At 35.3% G+C, this 18,174-nt stretch overlaps 1 protein-coding gene across 2 annotated transcripts in view; it reads left to right on the forward strand.

Annotated features, from left to right (window-relative positions):
• Window positions 1–18,174, forward strand: part of LOC142339396 (uncharacterized) — a 503,522-nt gene that overhangs the window by 79,235 nt on the left and 406,113 nt on the right. The window lies entirely within an intron of this gene.

The following is an 18,174-nucleotide window of genomic DNA, read 5'->3' on the forward strand; positions in this document are numbered from 1 at the left end:
GTGAAATAGGAACAGAGAATCCATACACAGTTAGACGCGAAAGCGTCCAACCCAGGAGGACTCTAGTAAAAGCAAGAAGAAGATCTTCATTTTCGTATCCAAACCAAGCACCTTTAATCCCATATCGTACAACAGATAACGAAATAGACAATAACGACATAAGACCAATAAGCACCAGACGTTCAGAATCATCTAGCAGAAGAAGTACACCAACATTACAAAATTTTAGTATTGCTTCACCAGAATTACCTAGCGAATCATCAATAGCCACTCCCACATCAACGGAACTTAGAGCGAATCCCTTTTATCAACCAACAAGACAACAAGTACAAGATTTTAACTTTGTACAACAACAACATAGACAACATCAAGCAATCGCACCCCAAAGCTCATTTTGGTCGGCATCATCACGAGAATCAGTCTCGAGCTCACAAATAACACCAAGATCAAGCCTAACCCTCTCAACACAAAACACATCTTTAGAAGAAAACATATCTATTACATACTCCCAAATAGAATCATTGTTAGTACCAGATCATTCACCTATTATATCCAGTATAAACATTGAACCGGAATTAAGACTACCTGAAAATTATACAGGACCAAGAGGATCCATACTACCAGCAATAAATAACCAAAACCCACCAACGAGAAGCAGAGCTCGTGAACATACGCAAAGATTTCTATTAGATCACACAACATTTACACCAGCACCAGTTTTATACGGACCAACAAGCCTAGGAGACACATTTACTAATTGGGCAAGAGAAAGACTTGAACATACTGTAAACCTCACTACCCGACAGAGACAAAACGCAATTAACGTACTATCAACACCAAGTTTAGAATTACACTTTAAATCAACAATTAGATATAACACCATTTTTAACCATCCCTTTCACGCAGCAACCCCATCCATTACCACTCGTACTACACCTCCGCCGTTTATTTGCACTGAATTTATAAACAAATTTGATAGATATACACAGCAAACACTTGGTTTTGCATCATTTTATAACCCACACACAGGACAGGACTAACGTACACGCGTCGGTTCAACTAGTCATATTACACGTAATACTTTTCACCTTTATATTTCTATTCTTATTACTAACATACCTTGAATACGGTATAGGACCAATTAAACTTCGTGCAAAAGACATCAAAAACCTACAAGATCGAACTAAACACAAAATAAATAATAATTACTTAACGAATATTATAAATATCACCGAATCAGATTAAGAAGATCTGTGGAATATACGAGCAGACTATTGGTTCCATAACTGGGGAAAATACCATACAATATCTAGAAAAAACTCAGCTCGAAATACACTCTCAAATACCCAATAACCTAGAATTTCCAATATCAAAACAGAAAATAGCTGGAATACACCAAGTACTGACTAGTCTTAACGGAGCGATAATAGCACCATATCGCAGAAATCACAATATTCCTCAATCAGCAAAAACAATATCAACAAATGAAACAAACCATAACAAAATACACAAACGCTCACGAAGAATAATAGATAAAAATCTAAAACAAAGTAATAACACAATCACAGCTGGACCACCAACAGGACCACAAGACATATTTGTCGAATTTTATGATTGTGAAAATAACAAAATCAGCAATGTTAAATACTATGAACTCAATAAATTTAGCACCTGCACATTTAAACCTATGGATCTAGAAATGGAAAAAACTGAAGTACAACTACTATCTAGAGCAAAAGCAATAGAAATCAAAGCATTCGCAGTTGAAGGAACAATAAAAGAAACTGTTCATTGGTGTTCTTAACACACCGATTACATCCGAGCAAACCGTCAAAATTATTATTACTCGGATGCCCAACGAACGAAAATATTAGACCCTGATGAGGTCAGAAAAAAATTAGCACGAATCAACATACTAAAAAATACTAAATATCAACATAAAAATAATAATATTTCTTTTAATTATATGAAAAACCCAAGTTTACAAAACTCGAATAGAAAAAGCTTCAGGAGAAATTAGATTATCATACATCACCCAGTTAACACCACAATACGGAAGATTAGTTTACGATTATACAGACGAATCCTGGATACCGACAGCATCTAAAAACAGACAATTCAATTGTAAAGAAGGACGAAAAGTCCAAAGTCGACTCGATTTCCTAGATTGGACATTGTCATTAAGCGAAGTATCACTAACACTGAACCTAAAAACGAATGAAATTTCATTAGATGGTACCAAATTACCATGCAATGTAGACAAAGGATACTGTCACCCAACAGCCCTAACTAATTCAACCATTGTTTGGGAACCTGAATTACATTGTCAGATCTTTGAAATGTTACTATTTGATGCATACATGGTAAAATGCTAAGATAGGTATTGGATCGAAACAAACACCGACTGGACACTAGTTCAGAAATTAAATGAACATAACAAAAACAAAACCACACCTAAAAATAACACCCAAACAGCAACCAGATTTGAAGTTTATAGTAAACCAGAATTTTATTTCGGATCTACAAAACCATTATACCCAACAGAATACGAAGACATCTTTATAATTTGTGAACATAGTTTTGATATGAACACAGGAAAACCATACGATACAGACATTAACACCTTTGACAACGAAAAATTTTAAAAAATCAATAGTAAAGATTTTTCTCATTAACCAAATAAAACCAAAAACCACAACAATTATTACTACTGTGGTTTTGTTAAGGAAATAGCACACTAGAAATGCAAATGGACTTGTATATGAGTAAAATATATTCACAACTCAGCCTACAAGCCAATGAATTTTACTCAAAACTCTGCGAGCAAACCCGGAAAAATTAGACAGCTAGCACTTACACAAGTACACAAAGACACACCACTACTAGGCTACATACTAACAGGAGACCGTTCAATATTTGTACAGGAAGAAGGTATAAATGTTATGAAAATGTACAGATGCGCCAAAGAAGTCTCACAACTATGGGTACCAGATGATAAAACTTGTTACAACAAAATAACCATCCTGTATAAAGGAGTTGTACAATACGTACACCAATTAACACGAAAGACCTACGCCTGGGCTAAAAAAGTCCATTGTTCCCACAATAATTTTGATCAACTCAGTTCCATTGATATAAAGGGAGCTGTACGATATAGACTAACACCTTTTCATATAAAAGCCAAAACGATTCTTCATAAAATTTCACCTGAAGAAATTAGAGTCGATAACATTTTCAGTAGAGCTAGTTTAATTGAAAACGGAATATTTAGTAAAGAACAACTAATAAAAGAACGAGAACGAGATTTATTACGAGAGTATATCCGAGACAGAGCCGAGCCACTGCATTAAGTCACCTCAGCTAATGCTCAAAAATTACTTGAACTAGAACGACTAGAACTACTAGACGCCTATAAACGTTATGAAAATTCACTCAAATGGCTATAAGATCTTAACATTAACTGTTATAATTTCCAGATAGACCAACCCACTATCAACTGGAAGGAAATATTCGATGGAAAATGGTTAAAAGACCAAATCATAACCGTATTTCGTTGGCCTTGGTATATACTCGAAAAATAGCAATATTATATTCCATGGTAAAATTTTTACTATTCGTATTTAATGTAATAATTGAATTTCACAACGCCTTTGCAATACACAAAGCTATTGGTAAACTAGTAAGTTTAACACGAATTCGTTTATCTGGCATATTTGGAATATTTTCACACACACTAACACAATTGACTGCCAAAGCACAAGATACAGATAATTCATCAGATGATGATAATAATAGCCACGGAACACAAAATAGTAATACACACAAAAAAAACTAAACGTCACAATGAAACACCAATCATGAACTAAATCAGATATTCAAATAACCGAATCACCATTCGTACTCGACGATGATAATGATGTGTATGTTAATACCAATTACAAACATTATAATGCAACAATCAGACGATCAGAGAAAGGTATACAACTTAAAAATACTGATCACCAAAGTAAACCCAGTGTCCCAACGCTAAAATCCAGCCTTGAACCTTTACACCAAGAACTATTAGCAACAATAAACGACAAAGGATTGATTCGAGATCAACCATTACCAAAAATACCTCCACTATCACCTTCTGTTAAATTACTTGAAATCCAAAACCCACCACCTTTGGATTTCCAACATTTAAAAGTCAATAAAAATATAAATCCATTGAGTGTAACCATGGATATGTTGGATGAGGAAGATAGACCTCACACAAATGAAGTCACTTTTTCAGATTCACAATCCATCACTAATTATGAAATTTAATACGAAATTCATAAAAAATTAAAAAATATAAATAAAAACTCAAAAAATTAAAAATTCAAAAAATCACCTGACTCATTTAAAACATTAGTAGATAATTACCTTCGCTATAATATATGACCTACATTACGTTCCTACTAATATTATCACCTACCTAATTAAAATAAGTATTTCACAATATTATTTTACCATTTCATCGATATACTCACACCAATTATACACACCTCTACCATATAGAATACGCACAATGTAATAACCTTTCAATGTTCTAACTGATCATTCACCCATTCAAATTTTACTAGGAGCAATAACCTACTACTAATACAATAACCTGTAGATATCACCTCATATTCAAAAGACTTATTACAACGATTCAATTATATACATCAAATACACCTAGATTTGTTTTAGTATGTCATCAGAGTGTGAATTTAAAGCCGACTCTCCAATTAGCTACTCCATGGAAGAGGGCGAAATCAGCTCAGGAGCAACGAGTCCTGCAACCATTGTAGAATCGAACACAATGGATACTGGAGTGCAGACCAATACACAACCACAATCACCGAGCCAATCCGAGCGACCCCAATCACGAACTCCATCCGAGCAGGAACCGAAAGTAAAGAGCCTCGTCGTCCAAGTCGATAACACCAACGGACAAGAAGTGCGATATAACTCACTGTCGGAGAGAAGGAAACACATCGCTTCCCGAGCTAAGCAACCCCACGAACAAGTCAGGTATCAACCCAACCATCAACCTATAGCAAACCTTTCATATCAATATAATCAAGTGCATGCATCACCGCTATGCCAGTCAACACCTGTATTAGCACCAACAATGCAACAAATTTATTACACTAATCCGTATAGCAATGAAAGCCAGTATCCACCAATGCCAGTATACCCACCTCCAGCCGCTTTCAACCCTCCCATGCCTGAACCGATGCCAGAACCACCTACAGAATTAAACGGCACGACACCTGTTCATAATAGACTAGGAAAATATGTAAACCCAATAATTGAACATTACAACCTAGTTCAACGGGGAGAGATCTCAAACACTCGTCCCGATAACCTGAGATTTCCACACGCAGTCACCCCACGTACTAGTAAACCCAAAAGTTTCCTGCACATCAGCACGTACGAGCAATCACCCAGCACGCACGTCAGCGAGACCATATGGTTCAAAATGATGATCCCCGACTGTTCGCGGACCCAGATAACGAGCAATACAACCCGCTCTTATCCTTCCTTAATTGGTCAAACATCCCATACGAAAATAAACTACACCATTTTCGTATTGAGGAATTCCACTCACAGCAACATCGACTTCCTGAATTCTTCCCAACAATTCCCTGCGAGACAGTGCAAAACAATCAAAACAAGCACCCGAAACATGGGGAGAGACGTTGTTCACCACCAAGGATACCCCCAACTGAAACAATTTTACAGCTTGACAGAGAAGTTTCTATATCGTTATAATTATAAATTCACCTTACCCCGTAACCCCTCCCTTGATCATGTAACTGCAAAAGCTTCACAGGATGTAACCGCATTTAAAGCATATACTCATGAAATGTTCCAATTAAGTTTTAATTTTCTACACCCGACCCCCAAAGATGTACAATGTAACAATTTTAAAGTACATGAAACAAAGCTAATACATAATTTAATGTATTATACCTACCTGCGAGACAACCTTCCACATGAAAGTTTATATATATAAACGATCAGATGACTTCACCTTATTTCATGAAATTTGCATATATTCTTAAGAATAAGTACATGAAAGTCACCCTGAGATATTTTGACCCTGTAAAAAATTATTATATATTCCAACCCATCGAAAACCCCGAACGACCACTTATGGTACCTACTGAAGCGCTCGAACCAGCCGAGAATTACCACACCTATCATATTCACGAAAGCGTACCAGCGAAACCAGTCAAAAAGTTTATAGAATACATAGGATCCCGACGACCGACGGATCAAGAATTGGAAATACAAAAAACTTTAAAAGCAACAATAGCACACATAACACCTCAAAAATCTGACTAACTATCCGCAACAAACAAAACTGATTTAAAACTGTCTCAACGTACTGATCTGTAAACATTAAACTGTTTAACTTTTTTATCTCACCTATATTTCACCATGAATGTCTTAGCTGTAATGTGTTGATGAAGTATGTCAGTAAATGCCAGTTAATGTAAACATTATTCCAAATTGTCATGCTGTTCTAAACATTGATTAGTTTGTAATCATTACATAGTTTAATAAAAGCTTCACCGCTTCACCTATTTCTAATAGACTAAGGATACACCTAAACTCTTTCTACATCTCAACCCCCATCTCAACTCATTTCTCCATCTCAACCCCCTCCGACATTTGCAACTCAACATCTACACACAGAAATTTCCACCTAGTAAATTATATCTCAAACCCCCCCCCCCCCCCCTTATACCTAGTTATAACATTTAATTATAATAAAAGCAAAATTGAAGTGCCACCGCACTACAAAATACCACCACAATTTGTATCGACAGGTGCAACCGCACTTGAGACAAACAACTCAGGGAAATAGATTAGGAATTAATAAACCACCTAAATTATAGATTAGTGTGAATATATTCAAATACCCCCCATTAATATTCCTATTTAGGCAATTTAATAATTCTGAACAATAAACGGAACACATTTCTGGAGTAACTTACCTCAACAATTCCAATGTAATATATGTAATGACAACTATTCTGTATGTAAATAAACGACTCAAATGACACCCACATGTAATTATATATGCAACTAAATAGCAATTATTTAAGTTAAGAATTTTATACATGACAAAATGTAAAGACATATATTACCACGAAACATGCGACTGAATGAATTTTAACGATCCTCTTTTTAACTTTATAGTATCAATATTCACAAAACACCTACAAAGCGTTGTCACAAAACTAGTTTAGGAACGAACTAACTAGTAAAGACATAAAGGAAACGATATAGGAATCCAAAAATTTCCCACATCGACCTCAATTCGAAAATTTCAAAATTGCATGTTATAACACAGAACTGTGAGTAACAGCAAATACTAATGGAAGTAAATAGTACACCATCTTCTCTGATGTAAAACAGAAAAGAATCGACCAGCTTCCAGGAACACTTTTTCTCCTTCCACCCCACTGTTCAAAATAATTGAACACATACTTCTAACAGATAACTTTTAAAAGGGAAGAATTAAATGTCACCCGGTGTTTGATAACACTGATTCCCCCCATACAGAATATTAACAACTCACAATGAAAAATGAAACTCCTGTGAACATTTTCGAGAACTTCACCTCTACTGTTTGTAGCCGAGAACTGCAAACAAATGTACACGATTCTTGCCGAGCGTGTTACATAACAAAGTTTAACCTCATAAGAATCAGGTAATTGTAACAATAATTTAAAAGGTAAAATTGTTGTACAATTAATTAATTGCCATTGAATTTTTACATCCTCACATCTCACATTTCAAAACTCCTAGAACGATTGTGAACGAATTTAACATGAATAAAGCAGATCTTTTTTTTCGAACCGGAAGGGATACATGTATACATGTAAAAGTGTTAAAAAAATTATTGAATGTATAGTTAACAAGAACCTCGTGAATCATTCACGATAGACTTGTTAATAAATACTCAATTTCACCTACACCTCTACCGGGTAACACTATAATATTTTTTGATTTAATTCACAACTCACCTCTAACAATTAAAACTAAGAAACTTTCGGGTAAGTCAGGTAAGTCACTACACAACTACAAGGACAGAACAGCAGCACACAACTGGATCATCGGCAGCCACCGCTTGTGGGAACCATTGGAACTCTGATGGTTCATGGAATAGATATTTTTGTGGTTGTTGATGTTCAGAGAATGTCTTTGAGTAGTTGACCTACCTACAACGGCCCAACGACTACAAACCTGCATGCGAATACGAATCTACCTACAACTACAAGTTATTCTACTAGAAAAGAAAAGTAGACGAACAAACTATACAGAAAACAAAATTTTCAAAAACTCAACAACCCGGAAAGATGGAGTCAGTCTTGATTGACATCCAGAATTAAACTTGAAAAAACTATTTATAAAAGAAGATAAATTATTTATTGAAACTCAAAAACTCGTTTCTGATTGGACAAAATTATATTTATTGTTTTCCCTTTTAGAAATGTGCTAAAACCTTTCCTCACTCTTTAGTTGATTCCTTCAGAGTCAGACCTGATATAACAATAAAGTATATGAACCTCTCTCTCTACTCCGCTCGTGAAATATTTCTGAGACTAAGTCTAGATAGCAGCATTGGAGCCGCGCTCTATCCACTAGTACTCCTATCGAAGAGTAACAGACTAGACCCATATAACTTTTATTAGTCAGATAAGCCTTAAGATTATTACTATTCTTGAGACGACCATAAGACAGTTCCAGAAGTATCCTATTAAAGGGTAAGCTCAGAACACGTCTTAAAGGCACTACAATTATAAGATGCTTCGATGAAGAGCTGTAAACCCTCAGTTTCTACTCACCTTAATATCGACGAGTCTTCCTTATAAAAGATAAAAGATTACGTAGAGATGACAAAAAAAGAATCCTAAATAGAATAGTAAAGAAATCTCGAAAACTTTTTTGAAACTAAATTGTCGAAGCAATCAGTCACAACGTATAACCAAGCTCGAAAGAAAAACGTTTGAATCAACAAAAGTAATTCAGACTATTTATTAGTGATGTTGAGTTAATTAGTGACGAAAATGAAAGAAAAAAGGAGACAGTTGAAAAAGAAATCGTTAACATTATTTAACAGTCATTAAAACAAACAGCTATAAACTGAAATCTTTAACTAGGTTGAGTTATAGGTCGTGGGGAAGCAATTGAGACCTATCGTTATCTGTTATATGGTTTAAGAAATTCAACAAGAAAGACAAACACAGCCAAAAACAAAAAACCAAAGTTTTGCGAGTTAACTGTGTCTCAGACCAAAAACAAACTATTCAACAAAAACAATTACTCTATCCAGATACGCTTTTTACAACGCCGTGCTTTTTTCCTGCTATGCTTTCCTTCAATTGGATTTATCAATAATGTGAAAACACGACAATGAAGTAAAAAAAGTCATAAAATATGCAAAATAAAAATACAGAAAAAAGATAAAATTTTGGCAACAAGCAAAAATTCACCGATATTTTCTTATAACAAATATATGACATTAGATGACAGACATGAAGTGACAACTGAAAAGGTTGTCTAGCTGCATCTGTACCTACTAAAAAACTAACTGCATCTTTGATGCGGGACACTAAGTCATTGGGCTACAAAAAGAACAACAAATGAATGCAAAACTCAAGGAGTCCAGTAATTTTTTACGAAAACAAGTAATCAGAGCCATAAAAACTCTGAAAACATAATATAATCTCGTTGGGCCTCGTTTTCTGTAACAGTATTTGTCATTATTTGAGCCCTGATTTGAATTTCTTGTCAGTAATTTACATAAAAAATATCTGCAAAACGGAAATATTTTTTTAAAAAAATGGTCGCGCCCCATTAAAATCCAGAATTCTTTTTAATCGTAAGGATCCAGAGTGCGATCAATATCAGCCCAGATAATGCTGCGCGTCTAAAGAGACGCTCAAGTGTTCAAATGGTTGCCAAATAGATCAATATTTAAGCAAAATTTTTTAGTTTGTCAAAAAGAAATAATGCTTTTTTGTATAATTGATTTTATATTTGCAATAAACTGGCAAAGTTATCCTTCCAGAAGACCCTTAAAGCACGCGGGAGTAGAACTATATCTTTTTTGAACTTAGGAAGTATATGGCCGCAGTTTTAATGTGCCTACTTCTAGCAAATTGAAAGCAAGTCGCCTAAAAAAAGCAAATTTGCTCGCAATTTTGACGAAAAAAAGTCTGAATTTTGAAAAAAAGCATGAATTCTAGCCAAAAAACTCGGATCGAACATTTCAGAAACCCTCCTTTATTTTTAAAAAAACATAAAAACATTAACACTACAGCCAATAAATTAACATAAAATGAATATTTGAAATTTGAAAAAAAAACTTTGTAACTGAATATTCTACGCTGGATCGGCTTTATAATGATATCATTCACAACTCCCTTCGATGGTTATATCGATCTGCCAAAATTGTCTGAACAAAAAAACCCATTTGAGTATATATTTCGACCCCACTAAAGTGGGTGGGAACAATTAGGTTCGAAGCAGTCATTAATAGCCGCCGTCAACCTCTCAATGCGATTACTTAGGCGCTCTCCTTATTTTACAATCCAAACTATTTGGATTGTATTAGTGTTCTGTCTTTTTATTTAAGATCTGCTCACGCTTTTGTCGGTTTTTTCACGTCAGTCAGAAGTCAAATTGGAGTGGTGATTTTTGTCACGCTGAAATATTATAAGGAGCAAAAATTAGAGTAGATTGAAGGCGCGATTTTTTTTTTGAAACTGCCTTTAAAGTAGAGTCAGAAATGATGTTTGAACAAATTTTTGTTTTTTTTTCACGTGCCTCAATGTGACTTCTGTTCTTCAGAGTTATTTTCCTTGAGTGGTTTTAGTATGATATATATGTGTTCTAATGGCACCTAGTTGAAATGACTAGAATTCATCAAGGGGCATCTGACGCTTTTCGTCACCTGAAAACTTTTTTGTCAAGAACATAAAACAATATTTGATTTCGCCCACTTACTCTGTTTTCTTATCACTTAGTATCATCAATGACAGGTCTCGGTGGTTGATAATGAGGCGCAAAGGAACCTAATTAAAGGCACAAGGTAATAGCTTATTAGTTTCCATGACTTTGACGCAAAGTTTTCTCAAAAATTTTAAATTTTTTTGAGCTTTTGTTGTATTTTTGTAAATTTTGTTGTCATATGGTTTATTCTCATGAATAACAGGCATCATAGGTTTCTAATAGGTTTTATTTTAGTCCATCAACTCTTTTCTGTTCAAAGCTGATGCCTTCTATGACTTTGACATCTATTGTTTTCAAAAAATTTTATCGAATTTTTGAGTTTGTGCGAGTTATTGTTGTTAACTTTATTGTCTAATATATTTGCCTCATTTTTGACCGTTTTCATTGGTTTCTAAAAAAGCTTTTCCTTTTTGTTTAAAATCTTTTCAACTTAAAGCTATTGCTTTCTTCGACTTAAACGCTGCCTGTTTTTTTTAAAAAAATCTATTAGTGAATTATTGGGTTTAGCAGGTATTTGTTGAACTTATTGCTGTCTTATCAGCTAACCTCATTAATGACAGTTTTCATCGGTTGATAATGAGAAACAAGTGAATTCAATTAGTGGCATTGTTCTTGGAAGTCGTTTTTTGATTTTGACCATGCCTTTAAAAACTACATCCTAGTTTTTAGTCTCGCTTGTTTCTTTAGTTGCTCTCAAACGAAGTTTCTAGCAATTATATTAGTACTGTTGGTCTTTTTAATGCGATTTTTCGCTTGACCGATTTTTCGTCTGACGCATTTGACTTTTCGTCCTTAATAACAGGTTAAACAAGTAGCTCCCAGCGGGCATTGAGTATCATTATAGGCCCATAGCCGCGTTAAGTAGTTCCTCAAGTGCTTAGTGTGTTGAAGCGACTGGGAGGACCGTTGTTAAGGGTTAAAAGGTGATTTTTAGGAGCATTTGAGCCTAAAATGCTGAATTTTTCGCGTTTTTTCTTTATTTTTTTGAATTTTTTGTTTAAGCAGTCTAACAATGAGGCCATTGAAAGATGATAAAACTTTTTTGCAAGACAAAAGCACTTTTTATGGCCATCTTAAGAGCTATATGTATTGGTACTCCAAACAAAAACACGCAAACCTTAAAATTTTTCATAATTTTATTTTTCAATTCTTTGACAATTTTTGCCATTTTGAAATTTTTTTCAGATATAGGTGTCATTGAGCCTCCTCTAGGGTTTTACAAAGGGTTACTGCATAGTTTTTAGTTGTAATCGAATGGTTTCATCATTTTAAACTCGCCAATTTTATCATTATTTTTTTAAAACACTTGCAATTTTCTGACATTTATTGTTGTTATGGAAGTGTTCCAGGGCCAAGGGTGAGAAAACCTCCCTGATTTTGATAATAAATTCCTGAAAATTTTTTACGGGCCATGAAATAGTTTTCATTTTTTATGACAAATTCTAGCAGTTTTTTTTTAAAATTGCAATTTGTTTCAAGTCTTTTTGAAAATTTTGTCCTTTTTAGCTTTCTACAGCCACAAGAGCCCACAAAATTCCGCCAGGGTTTGATAACAGGTTACTGCAGGGCTAATGGATATGTTTTCAGCTTTTTAACATCATAAAATATAGCACTTTCTTGACAAAACTATCAATTTTTTTTGTATTTATTATTTATTGTCACTCAAGTTTTTTCAGCCCCAGTGGCCACAAAACCTCCTTGAGGGTTTGATAATAAATCTCTGAAAAATTTATATAGTCCATAGAATAGTCCATTTTCATCTTTTTAATTTCACAAGTTTTGGCAATGTTTTGATAAAACTTGCAATTTTTTCAAGTTAGTTGAAAAATTGTCATTTATTAGGTTTTTCCAGCCTTAAGAGCCAAGAAACCTCCTCTAGGGTTTGAAAATAGGGTACTGCGTAGCTTTGAGAAGTAATGGAGTGTTTAAAGATTTCAACATTCGGAATTTAATCAATTTTTAAAAAAAACTTTACCAATTTAAATTTTTTTTACTATTTTGAAATGTTGTCCGGCGCCACTGGCCCAAGGACCTCTTCCATGGTTTGATGACAAGCCGTTGCATTTTTTCTAGAGTTAATGGAACTGTTATCAATATTTCAAATACTCGAGTTTTAAAAATTTTATGATAGATTAAGAATTTTTTCAAATTTTCGGAAAATAATATGTTCCAACTTTATGGAGTCAGTGAAACTAATCAAGGCTTGAAAAAGGGATACTGGATAGTGTTTTCGGAGAATGAAGTGCTTCTGAAAATAATATTATTAGGAATTTGAGCACGATTTTGAAATTTTTGAATGTTCTTGTCCTTTTCTGAGTTTAACGATCATTACTGACCAATAAAACTTTTTATGTCTTGCAGATGGGTTACATGACAGAAATACAGAGACAAAAATAGGTTTGAACATTTTTTTCTTTTTTTCACTGCGAAATCTGGCAGGTGTTTTAAAGATTTTTCTTTCTTCAGTTTTTGTGTATGATTAATAACTAACAAGGCTGGAAAACAAGGGTAGAATTTGCAGAGTCGGATCTCATCATTGAAAATATTCCTTATTCTCTCTATCTCTGACGGTTGGGGTTTCTTTCCTTCTCGCTCACGTTTTATCCCTCACATTCTCTCTCTCTCTCTCTCTCTCTCTCTCTCTCTCTCTCTCTCGCTAATTCTTTTTCTGATGCCGCACTTCAGCTGCTGTTATATGGCGTGATCTCAGAAATGTTCTATCATAAATGACTTAACTAGCTCTTGTTAGGAAATCATTGTTAACTTCTCTCAAACGAAGTTTGTAGCCATTATACTAATCCTGTTGGTCTTTTTAGGCGATTTTTTGCCTGAACGATTTTTCTTAGGAATCATTTGACTTATCGATCGCAGAAACGGGATAAAGAGGTAGTGCCCAGTAGACATTAGGTTCTCTAAGAGCTCTTTTGTCTTCAATTATGCGATTTTCAGAAACTTAGAGTCTCCGAGACTGATACTTATGGTGTGAAGGACCAGTTCTCAGCAATTGATAGCTCATCCCCACCCCACTCCACACCAATCGCAACCACCATTCCCCGCTTCTGCACGTTCAGGCCGTAAGGGCCCCGTTCAGCCAATGATCCACTCCCGCCGTTATCCCTCCATCGCTGCCGTGCACCCCCTTCCCCCTGCTGCGCTCACCCCACGCCCCTTGCCCCTTCAATTAAGCTAAAGCTAACCTCACTAGACCGTGGCTGGCTACCGACGGAGCCAACCGCTTGCCGGTCGTTTGAGAGCAATTCGCCCAACGTTAGTCGGTAATGTTTTGTTCTTGTGGTAGAATTGGTTAATCTCAATGGTGTCAAACTAATTTTTCTCATTGGATATCTAACACGGCTTATTTTTTGTCAGTTCAAAACTAAATCACTTCTTTGGATTGTAATTCAGGGCCTGTCCTGCTGTTAATTTGCTTTAATTTTTGGTCTCTTTTGTTGTTTTACATAAGTCACGATTTTGACGTTTCACTTCTGACTTATTTCACTCAATGTTTCAACTGAATAGATTTTAAATTCTTTTTACTCACTCAACTACGCAATGTGGTAAATACTGTCACAGTCAAAAGACCAAAATCAAAAGACAGGGGATAAATGGCTTAAGCGCAGTCATTGGGTCATTGAATTAGGTTATCAAAGTTCATTAGGGTGTTTGCTAGCTGACATTGGTATTAAACTTATTAGTTTTCAGCTTCGAAGCTGAATTATATATAGTTTTAGAATCCAATTAGAGCTGCACACCAAATTAGAGCATTTTTTGACACTAAAAACAGAAAAAAAATTTGGTCAGTTTATCTCATTCTTTTAAAAAAATTTCTGTTTCAATCACGATGTGCCTCAAGCGCGTCAACGGCGGCTAGATTGCGACAATCTGGTGGCTATGTTTTTGTAGATGAATGCAAATGTCGCCTGTGAAGAGAAGTGTTTAGGCCAATCTGCTGCGCAAAAGTCAGAAACAGAAAGAGAATATAGCGATTTTTGTTCATTCATGTGAAAAGAATTTGAGCTAAACGGGCGATATTTTTGAACACGTGCGGCTTTGTAAAAGCGGTTATTTAGTTTTTAACTCCAATTTTTTCAGCCAGTTCGTCTCAAAAATCATAGCCAGTGAGATGAAATTTGAATATGTTTTTACCCTTTTTACCCTTTATAGTCCATAGAATAGTCCATTTTCATCTTTTTAATTTCACAAGTTTTGGCAATGTTTTGATAAAACTTGCAATTTTTTCAAGTTAGTTGAAAAATTGTCATTTATTAGGTTTTTCCAGCCTTAAGAGCCAAGAAACCTCCTCTGGGGTTTGAAAATAGGGTACTGCGTAGCTTTGAGAAGTAATGGAGTGTTTAAAGATTTCAACATTCGGAATTTAATCAATTTTTTAAAAAAACTTTACCAATTTAATTTTTTTTTTACTATTTTGAAATGTTGTCCGGCGCCACTGGCCCAAGGACCTCTTCCATGGTTTGATGACAAGCCGTTGCATTTTTTCTAGAGTTAATGGAACTGTTATCAATATTTCAAATACTCGAGTTTTAAAAATTTTATGATAGATTAAGAATTTTTTCAAATTTTCGGAAAATAATATGTTCCAACTTTATGGAGTCAGTGAAACTAATCAAGGCTTGAAAAAGGGATACTGGATAGTGTTTTCAGAGAATGAAGTGCTTCTGAAAATAATATTATTAGGAATTTGAGCACGATTTTAAAATTTTTGAATGTTCTTGTCCTTTTCTGAGTTTAACGATCATTACTGACCAATAAAACTTTTTATGTCTTGCAGATGGGTTACATGACAGAAATACAGAGACAAAAATAGGTTTGAACATTTTTTCTTTTTTTCACTGCGAAATCTGGCAGGTGTTTTAAAGATTTTTCTTTCTTCAGTTTTTGTGTATGATTAATAACTAACAAGGCTGGAAAACAAGGGTAGAATTTGCAGAGTCGGATCTCATCATTGAAAATATTCCTTATTCTCTCTATCTCTGACGGTTGGGGTTTCTTTCCTTCTCGCTCACGTTTTATCCCTCACATTCTCTCTCTCTCTCTCTCTCTCGCTAATTCTTTTTCTGATGCCGCACTTCAGCTGCTGTTATATGGCGTGATCTCAGAAATGTTCTATCATAAATGACTTAACTAGCTCTTGTTAGGAAATCATTGTTAACTTCTCTCAAACGAAGTTTGTAGCCATTATACTAATCCTGTTGGTCTTTTTAGGCGATTTTTTGCCTGAACGATTTTTCTTAGGAATCATTTGACTTATCGATCGCAGAAACGGGATAAAGAGGTAGTGCCCAGTAGACATTAGGTTCTCTAAGAGCTCTTTTGTCTTCAATTATGCGATTTTCAGAAACTTAGAGTCTCCGAGACTGATACTTATGGTGTGAAGGACCAGTTCTCAGCAATTGATAGCTCATCCCCACCCCACTCCACACCAATCGCAACCACCATTCCCCGCTTCTGCACGTTCAGGCCGTAAGGGCCCCGTTCAGCCAATGATCCACTCCCGCCGTTATCCCTCCATCGCTGCCGTGCACCCCCTTCCCCCTGCTGCGCTCACCCCACGCCCCTTGCCCCTTCAATTAAGCTAAAGCTAACCTCACTAGACCGTGGCTGGCTACCGACGGAGCCAACCGCTTGCCGGTCGTTTGAGAGCAATTCGCCCAACGTTAGTCGGTAATGTTTTGTTCTTGTGGTAGAATTGGTTAATCTCAATGGTGTCAAACTAATTTTTCTCATTGGATATCTAACACGGCTTATTTTTTGTCAGTTCAAAACTAAATCAATTCTTTGGATTGTAATTCAGGGCCTGTCCTGCTGTTAATTTGCTTTAATTTTTGGTCTCTTTTGTTGTTTTACATAAGTCACGATTTTGACGTTTCACTTCTGACTTATTTCACTCAATGTTTCAACTGAATAGATTTTAAATTCTTTTACTCACTCAACTACGCAATGTGGTAAATACTGTCACAGTCAAAAGACCAAAATCAAAAGACAGGGGATAAATGGCTTAAGCGCAGTCATTGAGTCATTGAATTAGGTTATCAAAGTTCATTAGGGTGTTTGCTAGCTGACATTGGTATTAAACTTATTAGTTTTCAGCTTCGAAGCTGAATTATATATAGTTTTAGAATCCAATTAGAGCTGCACACCAAATTAGAGCATTTTTTGACACTAAAAACAGAAAAAAAATTTGGTCAGTTTATCTCATTCTTTTAAAAAAATTTCTGTTTCAATCACGATGTGCCTCAAGCGCGTCAACGGCGGCTATATTGCGACAATCTGGTGGCTATGTTTTTGTAGATGAATGCAAATGTCGCCTGTGAAGAGAAGTGTTTAGGCCAATCTGCTGCGCAAAAGTCAGAAACAGAAAGAGAATATAGCGATTTTTGTTCATTCATGTGAAAAGAATTTGAGCTAAACGGGCGATATTTTTGAACACGTGCGGCTTTGTAAAAGCGGTTTTTTAGTTTTTAACTCCAATTTTTTCAGCCAGTTCGTCTCAAAAATCATAACCAGTGAGATGAAATTTGAATATGTTTTTTACCATCTGAATCAATTATTAGTTTTGAGAACGTTCGAGCTTTTTTGCTATTTTGTCCTGTTGGACTTTCTGAGCAATCTTTGCAATCTGATCAATTGTCTATTGCATTTCGGGATTTTTTCATTAATGGCTCTCGAATGAGAAGCAGTTATTTTAAACGTGTGTCTTTTTTATGCAAATTTTTCGCTTGACAGTTTTGCGTTTTTCTAGACTAATCTTTGACTTCTCAGGTGTGTTTTTTACGCACTTCTGCGTGTTCAATTCCTCTCATTCGGAAATAAAAATTATTTTTCAAACAAAACTGATTGTTAGAGACTCGATGACCAAGCCCTGATACCGAGTTGTTAATAGCTCCGTCGAGGTGACGGAATTGGACTCAGGAGGTCGGGGTTCGAATTCTGGCGTCGGCTGATGCTTTGGCAGCCATAGATAAAATATTATTTAGGCTACAGTCCATGAATTGAAATGCGCCGCCTGTCAATCGAAAGCAATTTTTCCGGCAGTCGGTTTATGTTTGAACTTAGTATTTTTTCAGTGGCTTAGGCGATCTCTCGATTTGATCGATAATAACTTTGAGTGGT

Source organism: Convolutriloba macropyga, chromosome 5, assembly GCF_964194025.1.
Source record: "Convolutriloba macropyga chromosome 5, txConMacr16.3, whole genome shotgun sequence".
NCBI lineage: Eukaryota > Metazoa > Xenacoelomorpha > Acoela > Convolutidae > Convolutriloba > Convolutriloba macropyga.